The following is a 13,304-nucleotide window of genomic DNA, read 5'->3' as shown; positions in this document are numbered from 1 at the left end:
TTTCCGGTTAAAATTCGAAACAGGAAGCTCTTAATTTGTATGTAACGAGTGTCAGTCAAATGTTCGTTACTGTTAATGGTTACATGCACTTTTACAAACAACATCGGAGGTAATTGCACCCTTTATATTTAGATCCACGTCAGGGCGCCTTCCTGTGCATTCCACACGCCACGTGCGTTAATGCAGTTATTAAAAGCACAAGTACCTACCACTGACGTCAGAATGGTAGTCAGCAAATGAAATTGGATGAATAAAAACTTTAATACATACGTTATTTCTCGATAAAAATTAAAAATATAAAATTACAAAGCGTTGACTGTCAGACCAAAACTCTAAAATTTTTTACCAAAAAGTAGAACAAAACTTCGATTTTAAAACTAAATAAATTAAAATTTGTCTCAGTACATATTTTCAACTTGAGAATTAAAAATAGAAAAATAGTTACAAAATGTATAATACAAATATATATGGATGAAATTGCAATCAAAGTGTTAAGTCAATTTCAAAATATACGCAATACTTTTTTTAGAAACATTTCTTCGAAATTATGTCTTCTGTATAACATTTGTTCACTATTAATTGGATTCAAAATAATATTCACCCTTCTAAGTTCAATTGCATGAATTTCGTTTCACATTTCAAAAACGAAATTACTTCTTAATCATTTTTATCTGCGTATTAAATAATAGGCAAGTTAATTTTATTTATTTAAATAATAGACGAAGTAAATAATATAATAGAACAATTCTAAATTCACTCTATGTTTACGTGTACAAAATATCTTAAAAATCAAGTTTTTGTATATTCTCTCGAATCTTTCGCTGATATTACCCGTAAGAATCATAAAAGTTTTACAAAAATGATATTAAAAAATTCCTGAGATTGGAAAAAGTAAGAGAAACTAATTAATTACGTTTTGTAAAAAGAATACAGTCGAATTTATTTGAAATAAAAATGTTTAACCTCATTATTTAATGCAATAGTTTCGATAATTTTCACTAGTACAGCCTGAAATGGTTAAGTAGAAGATTGAGTCATCTCACATTTTCTTGAAGAAATAATTATAATAGAATCTTGAGCTGAAGCGCCGTGCTTTCCTTCTCTGCTATCGGTTACATCTTCTTATCTCGTTGAAGTCACCCGGTAAACAAGCGTGTAGGCGATTTCGACGCCCGAATAGAGTGCACATCCTTTGCACGAACATAAAAGAAACTAACAGCCACCTAGTCTGCAAAAACGTTCAAAATTATGCAAAATATTAACCTTTAAAATACCGAATAATATTTATACAAATTTCTATATCATTAGTTAATAATTTAAAGTATACAACAATGGTACAAATTAATGAGCAAATCCAAATTAAAAATTGTTAAATCATAGTTTTATGTCAATTTTTATCGATTCAAATGATTTGACAAACAGTGAGATCTTATCAATTGCAATAAAATCTTAAAATCTTTAAAACAAATTCAAAAATTCTTTGTTTTATAATTGAAAATATTTATTATTCATAAACAGTTAATTCCAATATTAGATTCGTAATCAACGATCCTAAAAATCTTCATGTAGAAATTTTCGTATAAATCAAAAATTGTTTCACAATTGAAAATATTTATTATTCATAAACGGTTAATTCCAGCATTAGATTCGTAATCAACGATCTTATAAATCATAATGCACTAATTTTCGTACAAATCGTAGAGTTATTTTATGTTGTGTCCCCGTTTCGGCCATTTTTTGCACTCTTTGTGCAGAGGGTGGATGAAATAAACGGTAGGTCAAAAGGTTTCCACACCTTTTTTGCTCCGTTTGAACCGCCGACAGTGACCTGTTATGCTGGCAGTCATTCAGAATCGTGAGAAATCGTTCGAAAGGGAGTCAGGCCACTTTCTCGGTACGTTTGAAAAAATGTTACGGATCGTCGTGACAATAAAAAAAATATATAAATCTCTCCTGTCGTACTTCTATACGCTGGCTTCGGTGCTTTTGTCGGAAACGCTCAGAAAATAACGCTTTCAACCGGAAATAAGGACGTACGGTAAACCATTCTGGTTTTGTTGCAATTCTTCCTTAAGTAAATATTTGTAATTGAAATATTCTTTCGTGTTAATTATTTCTATAATTTCTATTCAATTTGTCCAATTCTACGTAAAATTAAAATAGAAATGCATGATATTAAACACGAATGAAATTACATGAAAATTTCTGTTTTCAAAAATTTATTCAATTGTATTATGAAAACTGGTTTTGTTGCAATTTTTCCTTAAGTAAATTTTTGTAATTGAAATATTCTTTCATGTTAATTATTTCTGTAATTTCTATTCAATTTGTCCAATTCTACGTAAAATTAAAATAGAAATGCATGATATTAAACACGAATGAAATTACATGAAAATTTCTGTTTTCAAACATTTATTCAATTGTATTATGAAAACTGGTTTTGTTGCAATTTTTCCTTAAGTAAATTTTTGTAATTGAAATATTCTTTCGTGTTAATTATTTCTGTAATTTCTATTCAATTTGTCCAATTCTACGTAAAATTAAAATAGAAATGCATGATATTAAACACGAATGAAATTACTTGAAAATTTCTGTTTTCAAAAATTTATTCAATTGCATTATGAAAACTCTGAATTTTAATAAATAACGAAAACGATTTAAATATATATTTGCAACTGATACAGAACGTATAAATATATTTTAATATGTAACTTATAATTACCAGACTTCCCACGGAAAAATTAACTAAATCTCGAAAATGAAAAATAATTTAACGCGAATAATTTAGATAATAATGTACCTTTTGAATAGAAGCGATGCTCCAAAATGTGACACGTGCAACACCAAAAAACCAAAATTACAGTCTTTTACCACTTAACTGCACAAATTTTATAATGTATATGTGTATAAATTCTTTATTCATAGATTACACTTTAATTTAATTTAACGTTTCAAATAAATATTACAATCCGCGAAATTTCGAAAGAATTTTAACATTTTTCGGGGATAGTAACGCGCGATTGACAAATTCGATCACTATCGACTCGCTGTAGCAATATTACAGCTCGCGAAGTTTCTAAAGAATTTTAATATTATTCGAGAATAGTAACGCGCGATTGACAAATTCGATCACTGTTGACCTGCTGTAGGAATTAATTGGATCGCGAAGAATTAATTTTAATAAATTGTTACGTACAAGTTACGCGTTTCGCGAACGAAAGTGTTGAATAAAAAATAGATGCTTCCTTTCAGCGTGCAATGTTACGAAATAATTCACCGCTTCATCCACAATATGTAGGTTGCCGTTGCTCTGTAGGAAGAGTCTGTTCACGATAACGATAAACTTTTCCTGTTGTTGTCGCGCGGAGACAATCGCTGCCCGAGGAAGCACAACTCGTTTGGTCTTCCCTTGCGGTATGAAGCAACCCTGCGTTTGACGAGATAGAAATTTGCGTATCATTGCAACTCGTATATCGATGAGTTGTACGTCCATTTTTAGCGTTCCTAAAGAAACAACAGGCTCAAAGATCCACCGATACTTTATAATTGAATAAATATTATTTGCGTAATACAAGTATAACTGAACGGTATTTAATTAATAATACAAATTAGATTCTCGAAAATTATTATAATGATTTATTAAAAATACTTTACTAAACATTTTTGGTAGATGTTAATAGTAAAGTAATAGAGAAACTGAAGATGATAAAATAAAATAATAATCTTTGGCATTTGAACTCGACAATAATATAGTGTAAGTAAAATAATAGGAATCTAGACTTAGTAATATCACAGAAATAATAAAATTTGGAATCTAAACTAGAATAGTCAATTTAACAATAATAAATTGGAATAGTAAACTTTGGCATCTTCGTTAAATTATTATAAAGAAAAAGAAATTTTCAAATTGTAAGGACATGTAAAATATTAATTTTCTTCTTTAACATTATTAACTATTAAAAAACGCCTTGCAATATTTAATTGTAATTTTATTATTTAAAATATACAAAATATTTTATGCCTTCATTATAGATAAGAGTAATCTTTGATTTTTTTCTTCGTTCAATGTTTAATTTGTTTGAGAATATTTTATTCTAATTTTTGAAGATTGCTAAATATATAAAATTTATATCAGAAATTTTATATTTGAATTCTATTAATGACCATACATTTGTTAAAAATATTATTTTTGTTACTTAAAATATACAAAATATTTCTTTCCTACATAACAATCATTACAAATCTTTTTTTATATTTTTTGTTCAATGTTTAGTTTGTCTCAGAATATTTTATTCCAATTTCTAAGGATTATAAAATGTAGAATTGGTGAAAATTTATATCAGAAATATTATATTTAAATTATACAATGAATGAGCACACATTTATTAAAAATATTATTTCTGTTACTTAAAATATACAAACTATTTCTTTTTTTCATAACAATCATTACAAATCTTTTTTTATTCTTTGTTCAATGTTTAGTTTATCTGAGAATATTTTATTTCAATTTCTAAAGATTATAAAATGTAGAATTGGTGAAAATTCATATCAGAAATATTACATTTAACTGAACATTCATAAGAATATATTATTTTTGGGACCATATTTTTACTGCCTCGTTTTATGTAAAACAGAAATATCAATCAGAATTTTAACAATGACTTCCCTGTCATTCCTTTAAAAAAGAAGTGTGGTACAAACGACGAATTGAACGAAACGATCGTTCTCGTCGCGTTGAATTTACGTCCGAAATGGGGCAATATGTTACATGCGATCAGAACTCGAAACATCTGTAAACCCACGCCGTATCTATATTGTAACTTATTTCACGCGATCTTCGCTCGATGTTTACGTTTCCCGTATTTCCAAAACGCTGTTCAGCCGCGGTTTCCTGAATTATACTCCCACTTGAATCTCGAGCGTCTAAATGCGTTAAGTTCCTCCCACCCGCTCGTATAACGGGGAAGTCCGGTAAAAATAGGGAAGAAGTGTTCTACGATGCTTTGGCTACGACCAGCGTGATACTTTCACTGTCTACCAACCTGGAAATACCATCGAACTAGTTGCCACCTTTTTTACCAAAAAGAATTCACGGTACTGTCGAGTAATAAATTATCAACTACCTACGGGTAGGAAGTATCGTTAACATTGCCCGACTCGAGCACAGAATAAAGCTGTCTTCAAATTTTAAAGCTTGCACTCGTAATTAAAATTTAAATAACTTAAAATTTGTTTACTTTCTTTCGACGAATCAATTACGATAATTTACGTATAACACGTAAGATCTATGTTTTTTTATTTGCAAGCAAAATTATATAACTTTCGTTTTGTCTTTCTGAAATTTTAAAATTATTTTGCAAAAAAAGAGACCATAGTTTCTCTTAAAAATGATTTTGTATCAATGTGGAATCGCTGTAAGTTCGAATCACTTTTCAGTAATTTGAGAATTTTGGAAGTTGCACAAGAAGAGGAATTGTGTGTCAACCACTAAACGTAAAATATCTCGCTTAGTATTGCATTTGCAGCAGATACGTGCATAACAGATACTGCTGGAAATTAAATTTGGAAAGTTTTTTCTCCTATACAAATTTTTGATATAATCGATAGTAACTGAGATATCGATCATATCATTTATCTGTACAAAATGCTACAAGAGAGAATATCCAGGAAATCCAGTTTGTGTTTCAAAAAATAAAACGAAGCATGTGTAATAGGAAAAGCTAAAATTTACATTCAAACAATCTGTATTTTCTATAAAGGACAATGTAGGATAATTCCACTAGCGTTTTCATATAATTCTAGATTGTATTCCTGTAATCCTATGCAAAATATCCTACTAATCGCCCTAATACGTGACCTTGTTTCTGTGCCAAACTACCATTTGCATGGCAATATAATCGCTATTAGTGTTGATCGAAGTAACAAAATCAAATTTCACTTGTTGATTACTGAATTCTCTAAAAAATTTATTTAAATTAATATACTCGTATTTAAACACGTTTTTTAAATCTTATAATAGATATGTTCAAATCTTTTAGCCATTTCTATGTACTGATAATAATATAGTACTGAATTTGTTTACCTATCAAATGTATGAAAAATACACGTTGTAATTATTGTATACTTTTATTGACTCACAATAATTGTCATTTATTTATACATACAAATTTTCAGACGAAACAGTTATAATTTTTTACAGCGTTGCCCTTTCGTTGCACTTTTAAGTCTACCAATAAATATAAATCATTTTTAATCAGAAGTACCCAAATAGATCCAAATTCTTTAACCATAAGTTGAAACATAAACAAGGATTCACTTACTTGCTACATGTTTGTTGCATTGTATCTATCGTTATCAGTAAAATTTATGAAAATAAAATCAAATTACAATTTTGTGTACTTCTGTAATTCCAATAATTTTAATAAATTTCAAACAGTGGTAGTGAATTCGTTGAATATAATTAGTTGAATGTATTGAAACAGTGTTTTATAAATAGTTAATAATTAAACGCTTGAACATTGTGATCTGTATCTCGAGTAAGGAAATATTGACACGTTACTTAAATATGTCCTTAATAGTAGATTGAAATCAGCCTAATCATAATGTCCTTTGCAACGTGAAAAGCTCTAAATGTGAGCAGCTGGGAGCATATAGCGTCAGCCGTAGTAAAACGCATGAATGACATCACGTTCTAGAACCGTTGTATGCAAATATGCCATTGACCATCATTAACCTCTTTATGTTTATGCATCGTGTCGACTGATTTTCCTTCAGTAGATTTTACACGACAAGTTTCACTGAAATTTCACTTGAACGGATCCAAGGCAGACAACTATAATAATTTCTTCAATTTGAACGGTCATAAAATTTCAACATCCTCCACTGAACTCACTATTAACCCTCGAAAATACAATATCCAGTTATATTTTTTATCGTTAAAAATATCAAAGTGTTTAAGACAAGAATCGAATAATTTAAATGATTTATAACGAATCACGAATGTACTAGGAAGATAACTTTTTTTCAAGGTCATCAGTATTTAAAGTTGTAAAGAAAAAGAGCATACTCATAGTCAATCAATATATCTCTTAAAATTTTTTAGCATTAATATTGTTATAGTGAAACTATTATTGTAAAAGTAATATAATGAATTTTCATATCAGAGATATGTATAATAAAGGTTATTGGTTTTCAATTCTAAACGAAAAATACGAAAGCTTATTAAAAACTAAATGTTAAAATACATAGAATTGTTTGCAAATATAAATATCTTTTACATAAACGTTTGAAGTTTATAAACACGTTTCCCATTATTAAAATAATATTGGACCAATTTAACCTGCGAGTATAATCATTTTTCATATTTATTTTCAGTTCAATAAATATTAAGAGGATTTTTATTTGTATTTGTACTGCTTTGTATTTACTTAATGAAAAACAATTTATTTTACTGTCGTTTTATTCTATATTAAAAATTAAAAATCCATCGCATATTTCCCGGTATCACGGTTCCATAAACAAAAACAAATTCCATCTTTAAATACTACGAAACGCGATTTTCACAAACAGGCTCGTCCAAACAATTTCTCGAACGTAATAATTTTATATCGTGCAGATTAAAAAGAAGATAACGTTCCGACAAATTGATTCGTACTGGCGTTACGGAAATTGGTAATTTCGATTTTCGAACTGAAAACGTTTCGCCAAACTGAAATTACCGTAATACGGATAATAGAAAATAGTTGGTAATCGTTGATCGATCGAACGTGTAATGAGCAATTTCAAACGTGATGTCATACAAATATTTATACGATCGCGACACAATACACTGTATCTCTGTACGGTTAGCTGGGTTGTAAATTTGAGAAAAGCACGGTTACGTGCGGCAAAATGTTAATCGAGAAGAGATATACGTCATTGGAACGTCATTGTTAATTCAGTGTCAATTATTTAGAAAGAAACAACGCCTGTCAGTGACGTCACAATCTGATCTCATTCGTTGCAAATGCACGAGTTCCACGCGACGATCCTTCGACAGAGAAATTACAATTCTAGTAAGGCCTGATGAGCCTCACTGTATCGAGGAATATTAATTTCCAGCAAATATTCCATTATACAAAGCGTTACAATGAGAGTCTTCCCCCAGGAATTCTATTTAAGGAAGAAATGCAGTAGTACCTCGATTATTGCAGGAATTCTGAGCCTCGATTTCATGCAATAATCGAGGTAATAGTCTTAGAAAGCCTATTTTCGTGAAAGTCGTGTAAGAAAGTTTTGTTATGAGTGCATATGATTGCTTCTCAAACAAATAGATTGTGTTTAAATATTATGGAGTCGAAAAAAAGTATGGTATTCTATTTACAAAATAATAATACATAAACACTCAAACTATAGGTCATTACTATTTAAAAGTAGAAGAATATCTTTTATTTGGTAAACAAACTTTGTTTGTCTATATCTTTTTCACAGAGGCCACCACTAATTTTTCATTTTTTACTTCTTCTCATAACTTTATAAACATAAAATACACTTAAACAATCGAAACTAAGTTGGATAATTCTTGTAGTTGGATGAAACATTTTGTATTGGAAATTTTATTTGTAAAGAAATACAGTAGTGCCTCGATTATTGCAAAAAATGGGGGTACAATTATCGAGGTAATATTCGTAGACAGCCTATTTTCATTACTAAAAATACGAATGATTGAATATAATAATTTCTTAACAATCTTACGAGAAGAAGTAAAAAATGAAAAATTTGTGGTAGCCTCTGTGAAAAAGAAAGTTTGTTTACCAAGTAAAATATATTCCTCTACTTCTAAATAGTAACGATCTATGGTTTGAGTGTTTATGTACTATTATTTTACAAATAGAATACGTCACGCTATTGAAGTGGTCAATATCTCCTATTTCATTGGAGATAGAGAAGAATAGTGGAGAAAAAGGTTGAACAATATAACGCGATTTATCTTCCTGTGACCTCATTTTCTTCATAAATATAACTATACACCTGCAGAGTACAATTGCACTTTTTTCAAATGGAGCTTAATGTCTTTATTTCGTTAGATAAATCAATGTTTCCATTCTGTATAGTATTCAAAAAGTAAACTCTTCTGAAGTTACTTCAAACAGAATATGTTAATTAAAAATTTCTCATCACGAAAACAATGGTCGAAGTATTTAAAACAATGTTGTCAAAGTATTGTCACACTTGTGAACATAATGAGAATACTACCTTTTTCATTTGTTATTATAATTGTCTAGTGCACCACGTGTTAGTCTTAAATATTACTAATGCCTAAATTAATATTAGTTTAATTCTTCGTCGATGGATTTCTACAAAAAAAGAATTTTAATGGGAGGTTCTAAAGGCCAAAATAAGACGAAAATGAAAAAGAGCAATTTGTTGATTGAGGCTTCGTTAAAAAGTTATTAATGTTTAAAGTTCCGCCTGTAGAACGACAATTTGCGAACAGCTGCGTACGCGTGACAGTGGTTCTCATTCACAAAACTGTAAGACTATCGATACGTCAGTAAGTAGAGTTTCCCATGCTGAATGAGAACCACTATCATGCGCACGCAGCTGTTCGTAGATTGCCATTCCACAGGCGGAACTTTAAACGTTAAAAACTGTTTATTAACTCTGAGAAATCCAGAAACTTTACATATTCACTCATTATTTTTTTAAACGTTTGATTATTAACCTCCTTAATCAACAAAAACTCGCACAATGTGAGATCTACGATAAAATGCATTCTCGTATCTTAATCTTACATTGACTGAAGATATTCGATCGAGCGTTATTTACAAACTCTTTGCCGGAAATCAATCTAAGCTGACATTGATGTAGCTTGCGATAAAAGACGAATCAACAATTTTATTATTGTCTGCTGCCAGTTGAGACAATATCAGTTTCATTACGCGAAGGCTACGCGTGACATCACACTCTAAAATTATTTATTAACAAACGCGTCGTTTACCGTTACCTCATATCTTCAGTTCCTTAATTGTTAGTTATTCGAGGTCATTTTTAGCGATATCGCTGACGACCAACGGTACAGAAGGGACACGTTTTATTCACAGGAATTAAATCACGGCATATGATACCTAAAAATTAAATTTTTAAAATAAAACAATATATTGTACATCCACGTGCCTAGATATTTTGATGTTCGAGTCGACAATGGAATACGAATACGTGTGTTTTGCATTGTTTTCGAAACAATAAATTTTGATTTGAAGTTTTTGGTGAAAAATCAGAATAAATAGAACCATTTTCGCGACGATGTATGTGAATGTGGTCGTAATAACTAAAAACGTATAGAAACAAAAATTGTGTGAATTTTTATATATAATTATTTATTGAGCAAAAGATTACATTACAAATATTGAATGAAGTATTATAGTTGTTAATTTAATTTCGTGTTAGAAAAAAAGTCGCTGAGTTAAATCTAACAGAGAAGGGGAGACCAGAGTTAGAAGTTTCTATTTTGAGAAAACATAAAAAATGACTAAGAAATAATGTAGTTGCGTTTTCAATGACATTTTTCACATCGATTAAAGCCAACATAATTTTACTTATACAGCGTGAAATGACACGAATGAAATTTTTTAATGGTTTACGAGATATATTTTTGAAAGAAAAAAATATGTTATCTTTGACATAAACATTAATCTAATAAAATAAAAACAATAATCTAATATAGTGACAAATGAGTAGCAACTTTACTTAAACCTAATATAAATAATTTCTTAAACGAACCTATTTTTTAAAATCTACTGTGGCTTCTTCTTCGACTTGTAATTTATTAATAAATCTGTAACGTCATATGATAAATATTAAAGTTTCTGGCAATGATGTTTACATTCTGTCCTTGCAGAATGGATTCAGCTGCCTTAGACATGATTTCGATGGAGATAGTGTCTCTTTCTGTTTTCCGTTTATATGTCGCATGCTAAAACACAATCAGGAATTATTTTTACATTTGTAAAAGATGTTGGGATTGTGTTTGGTTCATTCTAAACAATTCTAAACAGCTCATTATTATTTCAACACGTTTATTTCTATTTTAACAATGAACATACTTACATAGGTATTTCCACACGTGTTTTCCGCACAACGCCATTGCACACTACGACCACTCTGCCACGGGATTCCCCCTCATATTCCTCGTTCCAACGCTACCAACTGCAACCAGTAAAAATAATTACATAAAAGATACATTTGGGGTAAATTGTTTCGGCAACAACATGCCCCGAGGCATCGAAACAACTAGGCTCAATTTACATATGTGACAGTGTTTACAAATAGTTTGTTTATACAGGGTGTTCGGCCACCCCTTGGAAAAATTTTAATGGGAGATTCTAGAGGCCAAAGTAAGACGAACATCAAGAATATCAATTTCTTGATTCAGGTTTCGCTAAAAAGTTACTAAAAAATTAAATTAAAACATTTCAAATCGTTCTGGAAAAATTGTTATCGGTTGCAAGAGTCAATTACAATCATTTTTGGTGAATAAACATACCCTCGAAATCCTATCCAGGTTCGAGCAAAAAATTTAGGAAGATGGACATATTTTTGGGCGAAATAAAAAAATTTCGAAACGTTCTGAAAAAATCATTTTCAGTTCCGGGGACCCATTACAATCATTTTTGGTGAGCAGACATACCCCCGAAATTCTACGCGTTTTCGAGAAAAAAATTCCTTAGTGAAAATATAATTTCAAGCAAGAAATGTCACTCAAAAATTTCGTGCGTATCTTTAAAACGCCATAACTTCTGAACGGATTGGACGATTTTAATGTTTAAAAAAGCAAACTACGCGTATTTTGGTGGAGAATATGTACAAATCGCAAAAATATTCGAAAAGTTGGTCCTTGACCCCGCAAAATGAGAAAAACCCCATAAAAATGGTCCAATTTTCAAACAGCTATAACTCCTACAATTGTGAATATATTTCAATGAAATTTTTTTCTAAAGTAGAACTCATGGGTACCTACAAAAAAGTATTAGACAACATTTCTATAGGGTATCAAATAAAATTACTAAAAATCAAAAACGAATTTTTAAGCAAAATCGACAGGGGGTAGGTGTCTAAATTTTTCGGCGAAAATGAAAAGTTTCAAATCATTCTGGAAAAATTATTTTTGGTTGCAGGGGTCAATTACAATCATTTTTGGTGAACAAATATACCCCTGAAATCCTACATACTTTCAAGAAAAAAATTCTTTACCGAAAATATACCGTGTGGCCGGAAATATTTCTAACCAAAAATTGATAACTGTTAGTTTGGTTAGCTCTGTGAAACACTGAGACTGAGCGAAATAGATAGAAACATTCAACTTGCGTTTGTTTATTCCAAAAATTTCAAAATCGTTCAAAAATCAAATTATATATGAAGACTTTTTTTACAAATTGCATAACTCTCGTATGGTAGCGCAACTTTAAAACATCAAAGGCTGATTTCTTAATAACGTTACGCTTTATTACACATTCACCAGCGATCGTCAGTCCATTCTTGTTTAGTAAGTTATTTTTAAACTTAATTTACACGTTTTCGAGGCAGTTTGGTTAGCCTTTTGCATGAATATTTAACGATTTTCGACGTTCGCCTCGTCGATACGATTCTAGGAATTGGCGGGGATGGCGAACAATATCGAGAGAGAGTAGCGGACATTAGCGAGGGATTACAGTATCCGTTTCGTTCAGTCGGGTGCTGAAACCGCGAATGACATCACGCCTTATTTATTACGAACGTGAATGAAACAGTTCAGCGTGACAATCGAAGATAACGGAGTGGCTCTCAGAAGGAGAATAGGCAGTCTGTTTACGAACGGTACCGATAACCCGCTGTATTCCGTTTATAGGCGCTCGTGCTACCCTTTTACTCCCCCTTCGCGGCAGACCAATGCTTGCGTCCCATCGTTCTCGGTCCCTGTTTCTGGGTAAACGGTCGAGGAAAAAAAAAGGAAACGAACTCCAAAATTAATGAACCGCGCGCAGAGTTTATCGTCACGAGTCGCTAACATGTTGGGTCGCTCGTAAACTCGCGGTAGCTCAGGAACTGATACCGGGATTCGTGGAAATCGACGATATCGTCGTGACAACGCTAATAATAATGGCGACGCCATCGAGGGAATAATTTCAACAGTTAGAATTCGTCGAAAGCGTCCGGGACTGAACCACAACACGCTCGAGATTATTGCTTAGCGAAGATACACGAGGGTGGTGCACCAAAATTGTCTGTTACGCGGAGAAACGTTTGTAACAAACGTTGCGTGGAGCACACACTGATACGATTACTTC

General features: G+C 31.0%; 1 protein-coding gene and 1 long non-coding RNA gene across 3 annotated transcripts in view; one reads left to right on the top strand and one right to left on the bottom strand.

The window, feature by feature from the left end:
* Positions 1 to 13,304, top strand: part of LOC143345165 (uncharacterized) — a 96,213-nt gene that overhangs the window by 5,737 nt on the left and 77,172 nt on the right. The window lies entirely within an intron of this gene.
* LOC143345240 (uncharacterized) overlaps positions 885 to 13,304 on the bottom strand; it is a 62,729-nt gene continuing 50,309 nt past the window's right edge. The window contains exons 1-2 of one of the 2 annotated variants that reach the window (XR_013080248.1): positions 2,801 to 3,458; positions 885 to 1,228 (exon numbers count right to left, since the gene is read on the bottom strand). This is a non-coding gene — a long non-coding RNA (uncharacterized LOC143345240). Of the gene's footprint in view, positions 1,229 to 2,800; positions 3,459 to 13,304 lie in introns of those variants that run through there. The other variant, XR_013080247.1, reaches the window with a different exon arrangement.

Source organism: Colletes latitarsis, chromosome 1, assembly GCF_051014445.1.
Source record: "Colletes latitarsis isolate SP2378_abdomen chromosome 1, iyColLati1, whole genome shotgun sequence".
NCBI lineage: Eukaryota > Metazoa > Arthropoda > Insecta > Hymenoptera > Colletidae > Colletes > Colletes latitarsis.
This window is presented reverse-complemented; position numbering and strand designations above follow the sequence as displayed.